A 21,586-nucleotide genomic window follows, 5' to 3' on the forward strand; every position below is an offset into this window, starting at 1 on the left:
CATAGTGTTCTACTCATGGAAATATATAGATTTGCCACAATGCCAGTAAAAATAACAACAGATTTTTTTTTCATGAAATAAGCCAGGATTATTTTCTTGTACTTAACTGTATATTTTGTTTGTTTTGTTTATTGCAGATTGGGATGTTCTGTGTTCATGTATATTCTTTTGCGAATGTAATTTTCTTTTTTTTTCTTTTTTTTTAATGTTTATTTATTTTTGAGACAGAGAGAGACAGAGAATGAGCAGGGGAGGGGCAGAGAGAGCGGGAGACACAGAATCTGAAGAAGGCTCCAGGCCCAGAGCTATCAGCACAGAGCCCGAGGCGTGGCTCAAACCCACAAACCATGAGATCAGGACCTGAGCCAAAGTCAGACGCTCAACCAACTGAGCAACCCAGGCACCCCTAATCTGTTGCTTAATAATGTTTGCTAATATTTTATGGTGTGCGTACATCACATTTTACTTATCTGTTCTGCCAATCATAGATAACAACATTGCCTAAAATGTCTGCCTGCCAGATATGATACTATGACAGTATTCTAGTACATCTGTACTTAGGTAACTAAGCATTTTTATGTGATATATACCTAGGAGTATAAATTATGATCCTTGAGTGTGCCAGGATGTTTTTCAGAATGAATCCCTCAGTCTACATCCTTGTCACTTAAATATTTCTGGAATCCTACCCTTATTTCCATCTCATTATTGTTGATTTTGTTTAGGTCCTAAATTATGGATGCAGTGACCTCCAAGTAGGTTTTTCAGTATTCCAGCTTATCTCTTCTAATTAATATCATACCACCCATACCAGTACCAGAATGATCATTCCAAAAGACACATCTGATTATGGTAACTTCTCTTGCCTTCTCTATTTCTGTGGGTTATCTTTGTCCTCAGAATAGAGTAAAAATATTTATATGTATAACTTATTTTAAACTTTCTCTCTTCCCTACTGCCTATGCCTCACCACTCACAGGCTCTGCCAAACACAATCAGACACATAAAAGACAATTAACAAAGTCATTGGAAATGTCTCGTATTCATAGTTCAGTAAATATTTAGAGATATCATATGCAAGGCAATATGTTTTTTAGAGATATAATAGACAGCTAGCTGCAGATACTTTGTTTTCTCATAGAATTTGCATTTTAGTTTGGGATATTAACAATAAACAAATAAACCACCAAATAAAAAAAATAAATAAAGAATAGCCTAGTGCAAGGCTATATATATCTTCTGTATTACTTTCTTAATATTTTGTACAGGCAAGACCATCTTCCTGGAAATTCCGTTTCTCTTGCTTTTTTTATATTCCCATTGCAAACAGTGTGTGTTTTCTTCCTACTCCATTGAAACTGTCTTTGTTTCCCCACTGCAAAGTGCTTAAGTAAGAGACTTTAAAAGGGTCCATTATTTTCATTGTATATACACATTGAATATAGGCAGGTATGTCATTGAAAAGCTACTTAATAAATATTTTCTGAAGTAATTAGTATATAAAATTATCTATCGATGAGTATATAGTTGTGTAATTTATTAATTATCAATTAATGCTCAGCAATCTGGTGGATATTATAGTGAATGCATAAAACATGAGAATGTATCTTCTTTAGGGAGGCTATAATACACTTGTATAAACAGCTAAAGCTCATGGTACAATATTCTCAGCGGAAAAATGTTGTGAAGAAAAGATAATAGTGCATAACCATATGGGAATGTGCCATAGATCAGCAGGAAATTAGTTGACTGAGTAGAGAATGTACACATGTAGGAATATAAGGAGCATGTTCCAAGGAGAATGTTCAGAATGTTCATTCCTAGGCATGGCATTTGAAAAACACACTAAGATCAATTAAATAAACTTGTACTGAGTACATAGTATGTTCTAAACTAGTATGGATAGTCTCTGAATATAATGATAAACCCAAAGGCTAGTGGTGAGACCACTTTGGATTAAGTGGGTAATTCAAGTTGGAGAGGGGGAAGATAGAAAACAGTCTGATTAAGTATAATGGTGATGGATGCTCTTGAAGGCCAAACAAATAAGCACAGCACTGAATTTGTAGGCAATAGACTTGAAGTTGAGACATTTTATTGATACAGGCATGCAAGAAAAAGCTGACTTGATCACAGTGTGTATGAATATTATTAGCTATCAGCAATTAAAATGAGTGATAGCATCTTACCTCTGTTAGAATGGCTATTATCAAGACAAGGTGTAACAAATATTGGTCAGGATGTGGAGAAAAGGGAACGCTTGTGCATTGTTGGTGGGAATCTAAATGGATACAGCCAGTATAAAAAAAAAACAGTATGGAGGTTCCTCAAAAAAAATATATATATATATAACTATCAGTGATACATAAATTCCACTTCTAGATTTATATTTGAAGGAAATGAAATAGCTATATTGAATGGATATCTGCAACCCCATGTTCATTGTATTATGTACAATAGCCAAGATATGGGAACAACCTGAGTGTCCATTAACAGATGAATGGATAAATTAGATGTGATATATATGTGTGTGTATATATATGTATATGTATATATATATATATATAATGGAATATAACTCAGTCTTGAAAAAGAAAGACATCCTGCCATTTACAACAACATGAATGAAATTTGAGTTAATCATACTAAGTGAAACAAGTTAGACAAAATGACAAATACTGTATGATCTTGCTTATATGTGGAATCCATAAAAACAGAACTCATAGAAACAGAAAACGTGTGTGTTTCCCAGAGGGAGCTGGTAGGGTATGAGAGAGATACTGGTCAAAGAGTACACACTTCCAGTTATAAGATAAGTACATCCTGGGGTTGTAATGTACAACATGGTGAATATAGTTAACAATATTGTATTATATATTTGAAGTTGCTAAGACAGTAGATTTTAAAAGTTTTTACCACATGCACAAAAAATTATAACTATGTGAGGTGAGAGGTGTGTTAACTAACATTGTGGTAATCATTTTGCATTATATACATATATTGAATCATCATGTTATACACCTTAAACTTATAATATATTATTTGTCAATTATATCTCAATAAAACTGAAGAAGAAAAAAAAAAGAGACAGAGAGAAGTACCAGTTAGGAACCTCTGTTTACTGATAGGAACTTTTAATATAATGGTGGCATTGGAAATACCAAGGAAGACACAGACGTTAGATATATTTTTAAAAATTTTTAAACGTTTTTATTTATATTTGAGAGAGAGAGAGAGAGAGGGAGGGTCGGAGAGAGATGGAGACAGAATCTAAAGCAGGTTTCAGGCTCCTAGCTGTCAGTACAGAGCCCCACGCGGGGCTAGAACACATGAGCGATGAGATCATGACCCGAACTGCAGTCAGACGCTTAACTGACTGAGCCACCCAGGCGCCCCAGAGATTTTTTTTACTTTTTATTTGTTTTTTTAACGTTTTTATTTATTTTTGAGACAGAGAGAGACAGAGCATGAACGGGGGAGGGTCAGAGAGAGAGGGAGACACAGAATCTGAAACAGGCTCCAGGCTCTGAGCGGTCAGCACAGAGCCCAACGTGGGGCTCGAACTCATGGACCTTGAGATCATGACCTGAGCTGAAGTCAGACGCTTAACCGACTGAGCCACCCAGGCGCCCCATCCCAGAGATTTTTTTTAAAGTTTATTTATTTATTTATTTATTTAGAGAAAGAGAGTGCGAGTGGGGGGAGGGGGTGCAGAGAGGGAGACAGAGGATCCCAAGCAGGCTCCTAGCTGTCAGCACAGAGCCTGGGGGTATGGGAGGAAGCACTAGGTTCCATATGAGATCATGACTTGAGTCAAAATCGAGAGTCAGAAACTTAACCTACTGAGCCACCTAGGTGCCCCTGTTAGAGATATTTATTTAAAAATAACAATTTATGCTTGATCGAGTATTAAGTCTAAAGAGATGAGCTAAAATGGCTTCAAGTTTTACATTTTTACTCTAGAAATAGCTACCTGAAATATCCATGCAGAGATAACTTTTTTCCCCGTAGGAGAAAATGGTGTGTTTATTTTTATACTTAGTGAGTTGAAATAGAAAAAAAAAATTATAGTTAGCTGAAAATATGTGTGAAGTAAAAAGATACCATAAAAGCGAAATGCCAATACAATTAAAAAGATAGAAGAATATTAGTATTTTTTTTCATCATTGGATTAATTATATTTGCTATTGCACCAGAGCTTTTAATTTCATTTTCTACTATCTATAATATGTTTCATGCTCAATTTATTAAATTTACATACATTATATACAAAACTTGTTTTAATAAAACTATTTGAACAACACTGATCACAAATTGAATTCATTAAATTCTCTTAAAATTTAAATATGCAATAACATATTTATTTTGTCTGATGTTTAAAATTTTCCCAATATTTTAAACAATATAAACAATTTAAACATATAAATATACTTAAATTTAAATCCATCCTAAACTATAACATCAGGGCTTTTATCCATGCCATTATTTTTTCTGTTTTGTATTTTATGCCTTCTAAGAACTATTGCAATATTTACATGATATTTTCCAGGGTTATAGTAATCTTAAAGCACCACTCCTCCCCATCCAATCTCCTTTTGGAAAAAGAAAAATACTTTCAGGCCAGATAAGGTTATGAATCAACTTATTCTTATTTATCACTGACCCTAAATATTTCATGTCTAATTCATGTTATCAAGTTTAGCTTCCTTTTTATGGTAAACTTCCCTTGTTAGATGAGTAAGACTCATAAATCTAATCCTTTTATTTAAGCTTTAGGTCATCACATCATGTTGTTTGCATAACCAATTTATTTATTGTGATGATGCAGCTACCTGACTTATTATCATTGTTTCAAAAATTACAGGTGCCTTACTAATCTTATGCACAGGTATATCAAGCTCTAGGAGGTAAGGAGGTACCTGTGCCTTTAGTTCCACGTGTTAGGGCATTTAACGTGTTAGGGCATCATCTTAAAACACACTATTGAATACTATTCCATTATATGCGTGAATGCTGGTTCCTGACTCAAGACATGGGAAGAGCTGCCTTGCAAAGGGTCTAGTTGGCTTAGGTTGAGTAATAGCATAAACCATAATGCTGGTACTGGATAAGCACTGGCGATAAGTGAAAGTGCTGCTACTCTGGACCACTTCTAGGTTGTAGAGGGAAGAATGTGTGCTACTTGAGATTACGAATTCATATTTATTTTTCCAACTCTATATATAGGGTTGATTCCATCTTTATTGTAGGGTTTCATTTCCCAATAAGGCTTCATTCCTGTAGTGGCAATCTGAAAATAAATGGGTCAATTGAATGAAAGCTGAGAACAGTGTCAAAGAGTTGGAAACAAACCAACACACTGAACAACAAGGACTGGTTACTGCATTTATTAATTAGTCTCACGTTAAACAGAAGGAAACCAGCAATACTATTGGATTATTACTGTGGACAAAATAAAGTGATGAAGGAAGGATTGGATAGCAAACAAGTGGAGAAGGTTGAACTACACCCTACATTGTCACAGGCAGGGAAGAGAAATACTTAGAGTACTCACGCATATGTCAAAGAAGTCAAGAAGTTGCCAGTAGAGACCATGATGTAAGATTCTGGAGACGGAGTGCTCAAACCTAACAAATGTGGATATAATGAATTTACAGAAAAATAAGAAGTAATTGGCTTTATAGAATAGGATAGATAAATGTTATTATACAGTCATGATTTGATACAATGTATACAAGTTTTATACAATTATAAAAAAGGAAGTTGGAAAAAACAAATCTTTTGCTTCCTAATTTAATAACAAAGGTGTTGTTAAAGAGCAGGGTGTGGTTTAAGGTAGAATGAAGGCATTGTTTAAAAGATAAAGTTTACATGGATTTGCCCCTTTATATATATATTTTAAGCTTATTTGTTTATTCTGAGAGAGAGATAGCGTGCACACAGGGATGGGTAGAGAGAATCCCAAGCAAGCTCTGCACTGTCAGCATGGAGCCCAATGTGGGCCTTGGACTCACCAACCACGAAATCATGACCTGAGCCAAAATCAAGAGTCCGACGCTTAACTGACTGAGCCAGGTATCCAGCCTCTTTAATTAGCAGTAATTTTATGGCCCAAAGTAATCACAGAGAAAAGAACAAGATGGACCAGATCTACAACTGGAGTTAGGCACAGAGTATATCATGGAAGTCCAAAGGATTACGAATCTTAAATATCTCTCCAGCCACCTAAGTGAAGTGGAAAGCTAGTAAATGTGGCTTTGATTAGGTTAGTGTACTGGGTATAGTAATGTATTAATAATAACTTTATGTGTCAACTTATTTTTAATCGGATTCACCCTCAGCTTAATATTAAGAGATCAACCGGGTACAACCCATCAGGGGTCATTCAGTTCCCTCAAGGGACCTGTTTAAGAATGTTTGTGATTGTGCTAACTGTATTCAAATTGTATTGGACTAATTGTAAATTTTAATGGACAAATCCCAAAGACCACGTGAACTGTCTTTCAACCTTCTGATTCTAAGAAACGTTGAATAGATCTAAATAGTGAATTCACTTTCCAAATTTGTTCCATGGGTTGATTAATTATTAGAGGAATCTGAATCATCAAATGATTTATAGCTGCTAGTGGTACAACTAAAACAAAAAAATAAAATAATTCTGTCTGCAGAGTTTTGTCAGGAAAATTGCTTTGTATTCCTTAATTGCATTTCTTTTGCAATGTTATTTGGCACATTGTAGGTTCTCATCAATATTTGTTAAAGAAATAAATGCCTCCACGCCAAATTCTTTCTGCTAGTCTTCTGTAACACACAATAGCCTTATAGTTTCCTGTTTCTCAAATCTCTCTTTCTTTGCAGTGTAGTTTATAAATAATACAGAAGCAATTAAGGTGTACAGGAGTTTCTGGCGATGGCACTTTAAATTAATTTGTACATTCTGTGATAGCTAAATTAATAATAGCATTATCCTGGACAAGGAAAGAGTGACCTCTTACTGGAACTTTTCTCTGGCGTTGTCATACATTATTGGAAGCTAAGACAATGGAAATAATTAATTTTCCTATCTTCATCTTTCACAAAAACAGTTCTGCTTCAGCCAAATTGCAAGTTTTAAGTAACTTTCAAGTCTTATAATTAAAGCTGTAGTAATCTTGCCTATACTTGCTTTTCAAGATGATTTGAGCTAAGAAAAAGGTCTAGAAATGTATGTCACCTTCAGGGGCACTATGGTAACCTTGTTTGTCCCTAGTTTACAGAATTTTTTATATGCAAGATTGCACTTGAATATTTATAGAAAAATAATAAAATACCCTCAGCAGCTTTTTTTATCTTCAGGTAGAGTAACTACTCTCTTCTTGTAGTATTACCAAACCAGATGGTTATTTAGATGAAAGAAATATCATGGTTAAATATTTACTTATATATCCAATATTTATAACATACCTCACAGATAATTCTAATGTCTGCTATATCTTTTTTTATTGGCCTTTTGGATAACTAAGAATGTTAAATTTGTGTAACATTAAAAAAAATTAACTCTTGATCCCTCTAACTGGCTTCTTCCTCAGTGCTTCCATCTCACTTAGAAGCAACCAGATCCTTTCCAGGGTCAGGCTAAAAACACTGGAGTCATCTTTAACTCCTTCCCTACTTCTCAGACCAGTCATCCAAAGTACCAGCCAATCCTGCTGGCTCTGATGTGAAAATAATCTAATATTATACCACATCTCACCACCTGGAGAAAACACTTGTGAAAGTCACAAATGAGACACGGGCTCACTGAAATACTGACATTTTATCAGAAGCTTATAGAACACTTTACCACCATGCCAACGGGGCTCCACTGTAGTAAGAGTGGATTTTAGCTCCAAGTGCTACAGGGAAGACCACAAATCAAAAACAGTAGAGCAGATGAAGAATGCCTCTGATTGCTCACCAGCAGACTGGTTCCAGCTGAGGAGAGAATCAGTAGATTTGAGAATATACCAATAGAAAATTCCCTAACTGAAATGCAAAGAGAAGAAGAAATTAAAAAAAAGAAAGAACAAAATATCTAGGAATCATAGGCCAGTTTTAAGAAACATAGCATATATATATGAAATACCGGAAGACAAAGAAAGAAAGAATGAAGCATAAGAAATAATTGGAGTAATAATGGCTATACATTTTATAAAAGTAACGACAGATACCGTTTATAGATGCAGGAAGCTCAAAGAGTACCAAGCAGGATGAACAACCAAGAATCTACATGTAGGAATGTCATATTCAAACTGCAGAAAACCAAAAACAATGGGATAATATTGAAAGAATTCAGAAGAGGAACAACAACAACAACAAACACCTTGCCTATAAGGAGCAAGGATAAGAATTGAATTAGACTTATCAGAAACCATGCAAGTAAGAGAGTTAAGTGAAATATTTAATGTGTTGAAAGAGAAAAGCCTAGAATTCTCTGTTCATTATTAACATTTTCCTTCAGAGGTGGTGGAGAAATAAAGACATTGTGGTACAAATAAGCTGAATGAATTTACCACTAGTACACCTGACATAAAACGAATGTGAAGAGTAGTACCTCAAGGAGAAAAAAAATGTTAAAGAGGCAAATATTATGGGTTGAATATCTGTGTTCCTTCCAAATTCATATTTGAAGTCCTAACCCCCAATGTGATAGTATATGGAATTGGAGTCTTTGCTGGGTAATTAGGTTTACATATGGTCATGAGGGTGGTTCCATCAAGATGGTATTAGTGCCCTTGTGAGAAGAAAAGGACATGTGTGATTGTTCTCTCTCTTCCCCATTGATCCATATCAAGGAAAGACCACATGAGCACACAGCAAGTAGGTGATTATTCAGACGCCAGGAAGTGGATCTTCACCAGAATCTGAGCTACTGGCCCCTTACTGTTTGACTTCCTAGCTTCCAGAGTGGTGAAAACATAAATTTCTGTTGTTTAAATCACCTAGTCTATAATATTTTGTTATGGCAACCCAGGCAGATTAGGATGGTCAGAAACTCCAATCTGAAAGGTAATGAAAGAAAGAATTCTGGAGAAGAAATAAATGAAAATAAATAAAATCTGTTTTTTTTTTCTTATTCATTGATCTAATAGATAACTTATTCGTGTAATATAAGTAACAATGCCCTGGGTGATAAAAGCTTATGGATAGGTGAAGAGACTTACAGCAATGTTATAAGGATGGAAGGGAAGAATAGGGAGTACTCTGTTTTAAGAAAACTGTGCTACCCGTGAAGCAGAATAGGGCTATCTGAGAGTGGAATGGGTACTTAAAAGTACATGTTGTAAACTTTAAAAAGAAAGCATAACTGATATTTGAAGAGAGAAATGGAATCACGTAAAACTGTATAAAGACTTAACTTTAAACCAAAGAAGGCAGAAAACAAGAGAGAGAATGGGGCGCCCAAGTGGCACAGTGGTTAAGCATCTGACTTTGGCTCAGGTCATAATCTAATGGTTCCTGAGTTTGAGCCCCACCCTCAATGGGGGAGTCTGTTTGGGATTCTCTCTCTCCCTCTCTCACTGCCCTCCCCATGCTTGCTTGTGTGCTCTCTCTCTCTCTCTTTCAAAAATAAGTGACATTTTGCAGGTACATCATAGCTTAATTTCATACTTAAAATAAAGAGATAAAAATAACAACAATGCATTGGATTGAAAATAATTACAAGCTGGGGCGCCTGGGTGGCTCAGTCGGTTAGGCATCCACCTCTAGATTGCAGCTCAGGTCATGACTATCTCGGGATTCTTGAATTCAAGCCCCTCTTCTGGCTCCGGTGATGACAGCTTGGAACCTGCTTGGGATTCTCTCTCTGCCCCTTCCTGACTGGCAAGAGAATGTGCTCTCTCTCTCTCTTTCAAAAAAAAAATTACAAACAAAATAGATGTTCTGATAATAGATGGCACAACTCTATCAGTAACCATTTTAAATGTGAATGCTCTAGGGGCGCCTGGGTGGCGCAGTCGGTTAGGCGTCCGACTTTGGCCGGGTCACGATCTCGCGGTCTGTGAGTTCGAGCCCCGCGTCAGGCTCTGGGCTGATGGCTCAGAGCCTGGAGCCTGTTTCCGATTCTGTGTCTCCCTCTCTCTCTGCCCCTCCCCTGTTCATGCTCTGTCTCTCTCTGTCCCAAAAATAGATAAACGTTGAAAAAAAAAATGTGAATGCTCTAGGCATACAAATAAAAACACAAAATATAAGAGGTGAGAGCCAAGTGGACTGAAACTTTTGGGGAAAGTCTTCTTGGCTTTCTTAGGCCCAGCTTTTCAATGAACTCTTAGCTTGTAAGCATTTTCTGACGTTTGTCCTCTGGTCTTTGGTTGAGTTTGTGATTCCCTAAGTGATATGATTCCAATATATTCCCATATGGCTTACTTAACCCGAAGTCTCTATCTGTATTTTCTGTGATGATTCCTATCTGAAATAATATTTGTGTCCATCCTGGTCTGTGGTAAACATAAGCCGACACATTAGAGAAAAAAAATTTCCCCATAAACAAAATTCTGACTTTAACAATGCATGTTAAGGCACGCTTTATTTTGATTGTGTCTCTGAAATGTAGTCTCGTATTTGGGGACAAAATTCAATTTAGTAAAAACAATTGTTTGTTAATCCAACTTGATCTTTCAGTTATACTGGCAATTTTTTTTTTCTTTAGGATTACAGTAAAACTCATTTTCTTGGTGGTAGATTGTCAGTGCTAATGAGAATGAAAGTTAGATAGGAAAAAGAAAATAAGCCACTTTATGAGGTGAGGTAGCAATTAACCTGTAAAAAAGGTAGCAGCAAATTTATAAAGAGATTTATGGTTGAGATCCAATCATTAACTACTCATCAAATGATGCCAGCAAAACAACTCAAAAACTCACAGAGAGCAAAAAAAACTTCAAAAAATTAAAATACAAATCAAGGCAATATAAATAATATAAAACACTTCACAACAGGTCTTCTGGGAAGACACGTTGAATAAAATGATGTTAATAAGGCTTGTTCATTTTAATCACAGATATGTTGCCGTCTATGGTTTAGACTAAGCCAAGCTTGAATATTGGTAAATTGAATGTTTTATGGCTAAACATACTGAAACTTTAAAATAATTATAATTTGATGGGTTTTCAGTTTGTTGAAACCGTTGGCCATTTGAAGCAAGTTAACACATCCTTTTTCTCATTAAGATCTTGTTGACCCTAGTTCACAGCTCAGTACAAAGCAGGCAGTTTGAATCAATTTGACTGATTGTTGTTGTTACAAAAGTAAGAACATAATTTTATAGCTGCTCTTATTCCTGACTACAATCAAAGCAAGAGTTCACTTTAAAAACTATGGGGCAACCGTTTTGTTTTCTAATTAAAATGCTAGACTTACAAGTTTATAGATTTTAAATGAAGCTATTTACATTCATAAAGAAGGATATCTTTCTGAACCAAATTAACATTAGTGCAACCAGGGGAGGGTTAGTCTACTACAGACATTTGAGGATTTTAAGACAATTGTTAATATTGCTTCTCTCTAAAATTACCTTAAAGGGGTGGTTATCAGATTGCAGAAAGCCACAACAACAAAAAAGATGTTAGCTAGAAACTAGACAAGAGCAGTGGAAGGAATGCCCAGGGGCCGAGTCTCAAGTCCTTGAAGGGGAATGTTAGAGACGTGAGCTGGAAGCAAGGACGGTGAAAAATAAGCCACATTAAAAACCCAAGGGCACAACATCCTCACCTTGCGGCTCCCAAGACCTTGGACCTGACAGATCAAGAACCACAGATAGGGAACATGTATGTGCTCTCCTCTTCCACCTCTGCCCCAGGGTAACCCCTAGACTCATTATAATGCCTTTATGTTGGGGGTACACTACCCCCCTCCCATGGAGAAAGGCTGCCATGATGGTTCAGGTACAAACTTCTTAGGCTCAAAAACTCCTCCTCCCAATCTGTGGGAGGACTTTCCCAAAGGATTGGAAGCAGCCTCATTAGAGACCACCCACTTTATGTCACAGCTCCTTCAGTCCTGAGAGAGAGGCAACAAATAGCCAATCCCAAAATAACAGGGGGTTCCACTTCCCAGAACCTACCTGCTTTCCTACCTTGAGAGTGTGCTTTCCCTTTAGCAAATGGCACTGTGCTTGGTACTTTCCTTTTTATATTTCCTTGTCCATATTCGAGTGTGGATCCTCAGTAAATATTTTTGTAGGGAATGCAAAGATTTAAACCTCCATTTACACAATGCAGACTCTTCCACTGGTAACAGTATTACATTTTTCTGGGGAACTTGAGTTCTTGAGATAACTTGTTCTTTCCTTGATAATTTAGTTTAATATTGGTGGGCTATGTAATAAGAGTCAAATGACCTTTATATATTAATGCAGTTTGTATACAATTTAATTAAAATAGTAAATACGAGCTTTTTAGTGACACTTATTGGAAGAGAATTTAAAGACTTTTTTTGAAAATGCTTATTTTTGAGAGAGAGAGAGAGAGAGAGTGTGTGTGAGTGCGGGAGAGGGGCAGAGAGAGAGGGAGAATCTGAAGTAGGCTCTAGGCTCTGAGCTGTCAGCACAGAACCTAACATGGGGCAAACTCACGGACTAGGAAATCATGACCTTAGCCAAAGTCTGACACAACTGACTGAGCCACCCAGGTGCCCCTGAAGAGACATTTTTAAAAGATATATTTTTATCTTTGTACAGAAATTGAAATGGGTGCTTCTTTATTTCCAGGGACTGAATAATGTAAGTGTTTATCATTCAATGACTATACCTTTTATTTATAGCTATAATACAGAAAGCACATTATATAAATCTCAAGGCTCCTAAGCTTCTGTGCACAAAAAGAATAGAGTATTTAGAGCATAATTCAACTACTGCCAGCCCTTATTTCATTTCCTAAGCTTTCCGACCAAATTAGAGTGTTGGACAAGTTTATAGCCTGTGACTTTCTTTTCTGGGTTAAAAATGGTTTGGACATTTAATAAGTTATTGTGCCCTACAATTCCAACTATTTTCTATTGTGATTTTTTTCTTACAATGATACAATGTTACATATATGTATATATAATAATGTATAATATTATATGTAATACACAATACCAATTATAATATATACTAAATATAAAAGACAATAATATCATATATTTTGCATAATATTATATAATATACAAACATAATAATATTAAATATGTACACACACAAAAATCAGAGGCTACGAAGTTCATTATCTTTTTTACTTCCTTACATTCTTTAATTTTGCTGTTTAAACATATATTCATATATCATTTACTATTCATTTTGTATTTGCTTTAACACTTACTCAGAACTTTCATTGTCTTTCTTTCACTATCTGGTTAACATTTGGTTACTATTTGGCCATCAAGCCACCCGAGTACAAATCACTCAATTTATACTATATAAAAACCAAGTTTTGTTTTACATGAATAAATTTGGCACCAACTGACAAGTAGCATAAAGTTACCTCTCCAGTTAGCTATTTGGTGGGAGTCACCCCATGTTTTTTCTTTCATGTTTGACTTTTTCAGATGCTATGAAAATTAATACTTCATTAATCTGGTATAAATTAGGGAAGAAAGCATTCCATCTATATGGGTTTTCTAGTCTTGAATTAACAGCATATGTCTTTTCTGAATTATGAAATATTTCCAATTCAAACATAACTTACAAGTTTACTACCTAGCTAGCTCAACTACAAACTTTATACCTTAATTTTGAAAGCGAACACTTTCAGTGAACTGTGAGAAATGAAGAGAGGGAAAGTTACTTGGAAAATAACCACTGGAGACATTTTGTGTGTGCCATTTATTGATTTAATTTTTTTAAGTTTATTTTTATTTATCAAGAGAAAGAGAGAGAGCAAGCATGGGTGGGGCAGAGACAGAGGAGACAGAATCCCAAGCAGGATCTGCACTGTCAGTGCAGAGCCGGAAGTGGGGAATGAACTCACAAACTGTGAGATATGACATGAACCAGTCAAAAGTCAGACATTTAACTGACTGAACCACCCAGGCACCCTTCTGTGTGTTATTTAGTATAAAATTGCATGTACTAAAAATTTATGTCATATAATATTCTATCCCTGTTATGAAGGGAATTTTCAAAAAAGCAACTTCTCTCTCAGAAAAGCATTTGTTAACAGGACATAAATAAATAAATAAATAAATAGATAGATAAATAAATAAAACCTTTTTCTTTTGTCGTTCATTAGTTTCTTCTGAAATTCATTTGCAAGAAGGTCTTAATTAAAATGGCCAGTTTCTTAAAGGATCATGTTTTCTGCAAACTTTACAGTGAACAGGAAAAAAGAAAAGAAAGAAAAGAAGTGAGGGAGAGAAAAAGGGAGAGATGGAAGGAGGGAGGGAAGGCAAGAGGGAGGAAGGAAAAAAGGACAGAAGGAAGGAAGGGAACGTAAGGAGGGGAAAAGGGATGGACAATAAGAGAAGCAGCTTATACTCATAACTGTTAAAAAAATTCTGGGTCATTTATCCAACTTGAAATTTAACAATGTGTGATTTTATCAGAAAGATCTGAAATGAAAAGAAACTATCATTTTTTTAAAGAAACTTTAAAAATGTTTGTTTATTTACTTTGAAAGACAGAGAAAGAGCACACAAGCAGAGAGAGAGGTGGAGAGAGAAAATCCCAAGCAGGCTCCACACTGTCAGTGCAGAGCCTAATGCAGGGCTCCAACTCACAACTATGAGATCATTACCTGAGCTGAAATCAAGAATTGGTTGCTTAACAACTGAGTCATCCAGGCCCCCTGAAACTATCATTTCTTATTTAATTACATATATTTTTTGAATGAATGAATTTGAATGTGTGTGTGTGTGTGTGTGTGTGTGTGTGTGTGTGTGAATGTGAGTGTGAGTGTGAATATGTGTGTAGTTATTTATTTTGAGGTAAAATCTAGATATAGATTAAGGTACTTAATATATACCTTAATAACCTTATAGATTAAGGTTACTTAAGATCTTAAGTGTACGATTTGATGAGGGTTTTTTTAAAACTTTTATTTGCATTTACTTTATGCAGTATACTCCTGGGCCATACTTTCTGTCTTTTCAATTTCTTCTATGATATCTTCTTTCTTCTGTGCAGCCTCTTCTGATTTAGGAACAATCTACTCTTTTTCAGTTAAATCTCATCCCAATGTGGTAGAACGATCTCATGTATGGATTAATCTGGCTATGAGCCCTGTAAATTCTACACTGTATCTTGGGGAGCTTTGTTCACCCGGATGTGAAAGTTCAGAAGTAGGTTCTTAATGACCAGAGAACCTACTTCTAAACCCTTAAATTCAGCATTACTTTCTGTATATTTAAGTATGTGCAATAAAAATTCAACACTCTTTTAGGGCCACCTACCCTGTGCCCAGTCCCAGTGTTTGGTTGAGGCACACCAACAAATTCCACTACTGTTGTGACAGAATGGCACACATTGCTTCTGCAAAGTGACATTCTTCAGATACCTGATGGCTTTTCAGAAGCATATCTTTGAGAGCCTGGACAATTTCACATGTGCTCTTAAATTGAACATGAAGATTTGAACCTCTTGATTTGCATGACTTTGAAGGGTTTTGTGGGTCAAGTGAACAGTGAACTATTTTCAGAGATCACCTTAGGTCACTTACAGGAAGAGCCAATTTGATAATATTTGAGAAATATATAAACTGATATAACCAATATCAAAATCAAAACCTAGAAAGAACATTTTTACCACGTCAGGTATTTCCTCAGTGCTTCTTTCTAGCAATCTCTGCTCCTCATAGGAAGCCAGTGTTCTGATTTCTATCACCATAGTTTAATTTTATCCGTTTTTAGACTTTATACAAAATAAATCACACAGAATGTATTCTTATATAAGAAGACTCTTATATAAGAGTACTCTCCTGTTTCATTTTTTTAAATTTAGCTCTGTTGTTTATTTTTTATTTTTTTAAGTTTTTATTTATTTTGAGAGAGCAAAGAAGTGCAAGCTCTCTTTCTCTCTCTGGGGAGAGGGACAGAGAGAGAGAGAGGGAGAATCCCAAGCAGGCTCTGCACCCTCTGCACAAAGCCCGATGCAGGGCTTGAATTCACGAACTGTAAGATCATGATCTGAGTTGAAACCAAAAGTCAGACGCTTATCCAACTGAGCCACCCAGGCTCCCCAATGCTGTCAGCTTTGTAAATCAATCAATTGGCCAAACTTTGATTCGTTTATTTCTGGATTTTCAACTTTGTCCTGTTGATCATTACGCATTAACTAGACCAAAGTTATATTGCATTGTCTTTATTTTGGAATTTAGATCAAGTCTGCCAACTTCACTGATCTTTTTAAAGATCATTTTGGCTATTCTAGATCTTTTGTATTTCCAGATGCATTTTAGAGTTAGTGTCACCATTTATTAAGCTTTGGTGCAGTGATTTTGTAAGTGATTTTAAAGAATCTACAGATTAATTTGGAGAAATTTTACATCTTAACAGTACTCAGTCTGTCAATCCATGATCAAACTAAGAATTAAAGAAAACATCCTCTGATTAATAAAGAACATGTACCCCCCCACACACACACAAACAAACAAACAAAAACTAGAGCTAATGGCTTGCTTAGTAGTCAAATTTTAAAAAATACATATGTTTTGGAATAGACTTTGGGTTCTTGCTGATATATCAGCGAGAACCCTGATATAGAGTAAGAGACTTGCTTGCCTGACAAAAGCAATTTTAAGGATAGACAAAGCATATGAGATAAACATTTAGGTTCTAAAAAATAGGCAGTGCAGTATTGTAATATTTGTGAAAATAAAAAAAACTAAGAGGTGGATCCCATGATTGCCTTGGTTTTCTACTTGGGGTCCCTTCTTGTCACAACACAGGGGGACATAGCCCAAAGAAGCAGATGTCTCACTGAGGAAGTACAGATAATCCATTCCAGGTTGTGAAGGCAACTGAACTTTAGAGAGTAATTTATCAGAGAAAAGGGTCTGGAAAGAAGTGAGGAAGAGGGAGCAGAAGTCTTCATTAGATTCCCCTATGGACTTTGGAAAATGTAAAAGGCTGAGATGCCAGGAGGACATTTAATGCTTGAAATGTTGAAATTCTGGCCTAGCCAGAAAGAAGACTTTTCACTCAGCAGCTCATATATTGAGTGGAGACCCATGAAAACAAAATCCATGCCTAAAAATGAGGCTAATGCCCTGGAATACAAGCCCAGTTAATCCAGTAAAAAATGATAGAAACTGAAGTTAAAGAGGGAGTTCTTAAAAAATCCAGACAAAAAGAAAATGTTTATGTAGAAAACAATATAAGTGGTGACTGATTTCCTATGAGAAATAATGGATGTCCAAAAAATATGGATATATTTTAAATGCTAGACTAAAAAAGAATCTGTTAGGCAGAATTCTATATTTTTTTAAAAAATCCATGAAGAATGAGAGTAAAACAAAGAAAACTTCAGGTAAATGAAAGCTGACTGAATCATCAGCAGCACATATACAAAAAAGAAAATAATATAAGAAGTTCTCCAGGCTGTTGGGAAATGGCATGACATGTTAATCTGAATATAGAGAAAAAAATGAAGAATATTGTAAATGATACATACATATAAATCTACTAGAACAAATAAGTATAGCAGCATTAGATATAAGGTCAATATTCAAAAATAATTTCTCTAAAACACACACGCATTTTTTTCTTTGTTTTTACTGGAAACTTCACAACATTGATGAGAAAAACCAAATGAGACCTATAGAATTGTGTGTATATATATATATATATATATATATATATATCCCATGTTCCTAATTTGGAAGACTCCGTATTGTTAAGGAGTCACTTCTCCCCAGACTGATCTATAGATTCAATACAATCCCAATCAAATTATAACAAAATGTTTTGGGAAGAAGAAATAAACAAAATTATTCTCAAATTTACATTGAATAGCAAGTTAACTAGAGTACTCAAAACTATTTAGAAAAGAGAAGAAAAAGTTGGGGGAGTCACTCCAGCTGATTTCAAGACTTACTGTCAACTCCCAGTAATAAAGACAGCGTAATATTGGCAAAATGAATGCATAAATTTGACTCAAGTGAACACAGCCAGAAACAAGTTACAAAGGGCCATAAAAACTGTGGGTTGAAGAAATTTTCCATATCTCGACTGTGGAAATGGTTCCCTTACTGAATACATTTGCCATATTCTTTGAACTGTACATCTAAAAAGAGTGAACTTTACCCACCAACAAATTTTATCTCAATAGATATAATTTTTAAAAATACACACTTGTTATAGTTGATATCTTTCTGTTTCTACTGACATTACTCTCATAATCTATAAAACAACTTGAAGTTGGCATGAACACTAACTCCAAATCCTCACAAATAATAAAAATATCACACTACAAAACAAGTTACTTTTCAATATTGTTGTGGATGTTGAATCAGTATTAATGTTGAATTGATTGGTACTAAATATAGAATTTGAAATTCAAAAATGTTATTTCCTGGGGCGCCTGGGTTGCGCAGTTGGTTAAGCATCTGACTTTGGCTCAAGTCACGATCTCGCAGTCTGAGTTCAAGCTCCATGTCGGACTCTGTACTGACAGCTCAAAACCTGGAGCCTGCTTCGGGTTCTGTTTCTCCATCTCTTTCTGCCCCTCCCCTGCTCATAGTCTGTTTGTCTCTCTCTGTCTAAAAAATAAATAAACATTAAAAAAATCAATCTGGTATATTTTTATTTTATCAGTATTTGGAAGGACTTTCCTCTGTTTTTTAATCTTCTTTATCACATTTTCCCCATTTTCCATTTATTTCCAGGTCTATCATTATTACCCCTTCATCTCATTTTCCTGTTTATTCTGATTATATTTTCTTAACATCTTAAGTTGAATATTATACTCAGTTTTCCATATTTTCTAATATAGACATGAATTGTTGTATAATCTTTCTAAATATTTTTTAGTTGATCCCTAAATTATCATATGTGGTATTTTACTTACTCTTAAGCATTTTATTTCATCTCATTTTATTTTTTATTAATTTTTTAAAATATTTTTTTTATTTTTGAAAGACAGAGAGAGACAGAGCATGATTGGGAGAGGGGTGGAGAGCGAAGGAGACACAGAATCCAAAGAGGCTCCAAGCTCTGAGCTGTCAGCACAGAGCTCAATGCAGGGCTCGAACTCACGAACCGCTAGATCATGACCTGAGCTGAGGTCAGTCGCTTAACTGACTGAGCCACCCAGGCGCCCCTATTTCATTTTATTTTTCAAGCATTTTAACTTTACATTTCAATTTCATTCATGCCCCATCAGTTATTTTGAGCTGATTTAAAATTCACAAACATATAGATTATTTTGTTACATTTGACCTTATGTATCTAACCTAATTATAAGTTGGTCATAGAACATGGCCTATTTAATGTCAGTTATTTGTTGCAATTTAATTATGGCCTAGAGAAATAGAGAACAGAGAAAGATTCACAGTTAAACTTGTTAAAATAAAGATTCTGACTCATTGGTCTAGAGATGAGCCTAAGAATGTACATTTAGGCACAGATATGTGGTACACAAAATTATTACAAAAATATATACCCAATATCAGGAAGAAATGCCTTCAATCTTACACAGTATAAAATTAAAACCTGCATATCAAACTGGCTTAAAGAATCAAGATAACTCTCCCATGCTAATGAATATAAGTTTTCAAATGACCCTGACTCCATATTTTCAGATACTTAGCTTTATTTGTGAATACAAGACAATGAACAGATATTTTGCATTGGATGACCTGACAAAGTATGTTTCTTTTAACATATCTGTGCTCTGGGAATCAGATCTGGGAGGACAGGACTGAATAGAAAATAATGTTCCCCCCAAAGACAGTAATATACTTAAGATATAATATACTGTATTATATACTATACTTATACTAATATAATATACTTATACAGGAAATATTCCTATCCTCACAATTATGTTCCTCAGGTAAAAAAAGAATGATATAGGTCTACTGGTTCCTGATAACAAGGGTGAACTACCTAAACTGACATTTTCTTCTGATAGGGTGCCACAGAACTAAAAAAGAAGATGGTAAGTCTGAAAAATCCAGCGTAAAATCTCAGGTAGTTGGTGGCTGATGAAAGGTGATTGGGTCACAAGGAATGGGGAAAATTTTGACATAAAGGAAGAGAGGCGAAAGTTTTACAAATGCGAAATATTTTGGAATCGAAAATTTTAGCAAAAGCACTTTTCCTCCTGTCCACGTTTTCTTGGGAGAAGCATCGCCTGCTGAGTCGCCTGGGCAACGGAACGCAGCAGGATCAGCATCTCGGTGCTGAGGGTAAGGGCAACGGTATCAAGGGGCCTGAGGGTAGCGAACAAGTATCAGCGGTAGGTAGGCAGATCAACAGATCCTCTCTGCACGCGCCTCCACAGTGGGTTTGAAAACAGGAAGCAGGCGGGACCAAAGCTATCTTTTAATGTCTTTTCATTCCCAGCCTGCCTCTGGTTTCCTTCCTACGCCACACAAACAGGAGGGATAGGATCTGGGCTTCAGCATCGCCCTCTGAACGGACACAACTAACCTTAGACCCTCATGGAAAAATCAGACAAACTTCTCAGGACTGTAACTCCCTAAGGGTGAAAAGAAGAGCTGATTAACTGGTACCAGATGAAGCTAAACTATAAATGCTTATATCTGCATGTTTTGAAATTGTAAAAGGGAAGGTTTTCTTTCCTCCTAATTCCTCCAATAACTCACCAATAGTTCCTTCCAAAACTTACAAAGATCTCATTTCTTGACTTTGTATTTTCTTGCCTAGGTTTTGCTGTACTTGTATATTAACTTGTTCTCCTATGGCTACAAACATCTTAAAATCTCTTCTTCCGATAAAGCCTTCCCTACATTCCATATTTTTCTAGAGATACTAAGGTCCTACCTTCTCTCTTATCTCTTAAGATTTTTGAGACAGGAGCTAACATAGAATTTCTGTATTACTTCACTCTAAGCAACCTGGCTTCCCCCCCCCTCCAAATTAGAATCATTAACCCAAAATTCCATCCCATTACCAAATCTAACAGGAAATGTATACACATCTCTTAATTTATTTGGCTTATGAAAGTGTTCAATACATGAATATTCTTAAAGCTTCCTCATTTTTCACTTGACACTTTCTTCCTTTAAAAAAAATTTTTCAACATTTATCTATTTTTTGAGAAACAGAGTGAGACAAAGCGTGAGCGGGGGAGGGGCAGAGAGAGAAGGTGACACAGAATCTGAAGCAGGCTCAAAGCTCTGAGCAAGTGGTCAGCACAGAGCCTGATGTGGGGCTCAAACCCACAAACTGTGAGATCATGACCTGAGCCGAAGTTGGACGCTCAACCGACTGAACCACCCAGGTGCCCCTTTAAAAAAATTTTTTTAACATTTATTTATTTTTGAAAGACAAAGAGAGATAGAGTACTAGTGGAAGAGGGGCAGAGAGAGAGACACACACACACACATAATCTGAAACAGGCTCCCGGCTCTGAGTTGTCAGCACAGAGCCTGATGCGGGGGTTCGAGCCCACGAGCCGTGAGACCATGACCTG

This window comes from Lynx rufus, unplaced genomic scaffold, assembly GCF_022079265.1.
Source record: "Lynx rufus isolate CCGP_SWC_20201006 ecotype Redwood Valley unplaced genomic scaffold, mLynRuf1.p SCAF_3, whole genome shotgun sequence".
In the NCBI taxonomy this organism is placed as follows: domain Eukaryota; kingdom Metazoa; phylum Chordata; class Mammalia; order Carnivora; family Felidae; genus Lynx; species Lynx rufus.